Genomic DNA, 3,040 nt, shown 5'->3' with positions numbered 1-3,040 from the left:
TTAAACACTGAATTGTTTCCTTATTTGTTCTTATTGTATTTTCTCTGATAAAAATTCAATAGCAAAGACGACGACCACCACAAAACCACCAAGAAAAATATCAACAAGAAAGTCAACAAAGATGACGGCAACAATAACAGCAGAATCAAACAAATTGATGTTTATGGCAATAAATTCATCTACAAATGTCAATTTCTCAAAAACCCCAGGTGGAAACTGAATCATTTGAATCATTTCAATATTTCATGGTTTATGTGAATCAATGATTGTAACTATAATAATTCTTCCATCAGGATGGGTTTGGTCGTTCATTATCCGTTCTGTGTGTTTGGCAGTAATGATAGTAACTGTTCTGGTGATCATCAGATGGACGAAAACTAAAGGTGAAAACTTATTTTCTTCATTGGAAATTCATCTTGATGGTGTAAAACTATGAACGATTGAAATAATAAACAAAAGTAACGATCATGCTGTTATTTTATATGAACAAATCAATAAAGGTCATTATTCCTGAACATCATGATCATAGGACAACAGAGCAACGAGGTTTTCAAAATGTTCTTCCTCTTTTCAGGAAATAAAACCATAGAAGAAGAAAGAGAAGTAAGTAAATGACTGAATCATTACCTTATTGTTTCATTTTTTCTGTTATTTCAGAGTTTAATTCTCTATAAATAATAAAATATATCCTCAAACATATGTTTGAATAGATAAAATGTTAGTTATTGAAATAATGCATTATTATCTAATTAATAATTAGTATAGTTGTTATGTCCTCCATATTTACCACTGATGAAGACGCCTAAATATCTTCAGCTAATCTCTGATCATTTTGGAAAAATAAAAATAAAATCAGAAGAACTTTATTCACATTTCTGTTAGAATAATTTACTCATTTAAAGCACTCACTAAATTATCTGTAACACTCTAAATTTAAGTGAAGCAAAAACTAATTTCATCCCACAAAGGAGTAAATACAGTTCAGTCAAACACAGCAACAAGCCAGAAGTTACAAAAAAGATTTAAACTAATTTAAATGTTGAATATAATGCTCTGCTGTACAAAAATAGATAATCTTCAGAAACTCACAAGCTAAACTGAATTAAATGGAGGCCCAATTGTAGACTGGAGATTGTTAGTCCAACTAGTATCAGAGAAGTTATTTAGATGTTTTCTGTGTGCAGACTGATGATCTCACACCAAGGAGACCAAGAAACAAACCAGAGTGAGTGAATTATTTTATTCTGTAGTTCAACTTTTCTTCACCTTCTGTTATTATGTCACTACTATCTGCTCCTTTATGTCTTTATCATGTAAAATACTTTAAAATCTCTTGTTGCTGAAAACGCGCCTTGCCTTGTTTAAACAGAACCTGGGATTATTCTCATTAATGATGCATATTTTACATCTTTATTAATGATGAAGTATACACTGTTCTAGCTTTATTCAGGATCTTTAAAGCAACATGCTGTCTGTTATAAAGCGACATGCAAAAGTTTACTTTTAATTTATGTTATTTTATTTTATTTACCATATTTACAGGGAAAAAAGTTCAAGTTTAAAGCTATTTGTTACATAGATTTGTCAATTTGTGAACTAACAGTAAATGTGCAAAAGAATTTATGTGGGGCAGAAAGTGCCATAATTTTGATTTTAATCATATTTTTCTGTATTTTCTTTGTAATGTTTTAGATTCCTGGCTCTGACACAAATCACTGTGAATACTTCTGCTACCGTCGATCCAGACAGGCTCTACTGTAACCTTAGTGAATAAGTGACATTAGATGTGGTTTAACAAATCAGATTCATTGTTTCAGGTTAAAGAAGAAACATGAAAACAGTTTTAATCCAGATTAATCTGACTGGTAACAGATTATTTTCCAGAGGATTAGTTTGAATCACCACTGCTCACTGGAGCCCTCTAGTGGAGAGAAGCTTAAGACACAGACTCATTGTGTTATTACATTGTTTTATGAATTAAATATAACCTTTATTGTAAAATATATTTGAATAAAATTAAAGGCTTATGAACCATCTCTGTAAATGATTTATTGGAGACGATGCGTGTTTTTCTATGCTTGACCATTAAGGTATGAATATCTTGTGGTTTCACACTTTGAGGAGAAAATGGCTGCTGAAAGTTTCCTATAATCCATCAAAGCTGCTAAAGTTGCAACACCCAGATCAGCTCTGACAGAGACAGAAACTAACACCTCATCAACAACATCCTGTATCTCATTATCATTCATGTCAAATTTATCTGATGTGCGTGACAGAAACGAAACGTCACCAGTTTCCCATTAACTCTACAGTTCAAAATGTTTTCTTCCTAAGTATAGAGCTATATGTTGAAGTTTTGATCGAATGGAAAACTTTAGTGGAAAACGGTTTAAAAACAAGAGAATTTATTATATATGCAAAAGCTAATATTTTATATATTTTCCGTCTCTGGAGGGTTGATCTGATTGGCTCGTTTAAATTGAGAAGGCGGGGTTTTAAAGAGAGGATTTTTTTTTTCCATGTAGCTGCTGCTTTTTATGATAACTAGAAGTAAATAAACAGATTTTCTTGCTGTTCAGTCAAACTGGTGTCTCTTCTTTTCCACCTCTGTGTCAAATCGAGCTTCAAACTCATGACCAGAAAATCTTAACTCTGATCTGCAGCAGCTCAGACAATTAAACACAATTATAGCTGCATTGTGTGTAACTACTTAGATCTTTTGGAAAAATATCTAAAAAATAAAAGTTTTAATTCATAGTTTGTCATTTTCCACACAAAGGCAAAAGGTTAAAACAAGAGAAAAAGAAAAAAAAAACCACAAAGCATCAGCTTCTATTCATGGCTTTGGCTGCTTAGTGAAACTAACACCTCACTGATGACAGATATGATGGCAAGAAAGTCTTGGAGTTGTTTTTATAATGTTTTAATATTAATAAGTATGCAAAAAAAAACAGAAAACTAGCAAAGAAAATATTTGCATGGATAATTGAGTGTCATGACTGAAGTGTTTTATGTTTTTAGGGTAATCTGAAAAGAACAA

General features: G+C 31.5%; 1 protein-coding gene across 1 annotated transcript in view; it reads left to right on the top strand.

Annotated features, from left to right (window-relative positions):
* LOC103146741 (uncharacterized) overlaps positions 1–3,040 on the top strand; it is a 27,327-nt gene that overhangs the window by 20,252 nt on the left and 4,035 nt on the right. The gene's annotated exons all lie outside the window — the stretch shown is intronic.

This window comes from Poecilia formosa, unplaced genomic scaffold, assembly GCF_000485575.1.
Source record: "Poecilia formosa unplaced genomic scaffold, Poecilia_formosa-5.1.2 Scaffold168, whole genome shotgun sequence".
Classification (NCBI taxonomy): Eukaryota; Metazoa; Chordata; class Actinopteri; order Cyprinodontiformes; family Poeciliidae; genus Poecilia; species Poecilia formosa.
Note: the sequence above shows the minus strand (reverse complement) of the source record. Positions and strands in the feature narration are given on the sequence as shown.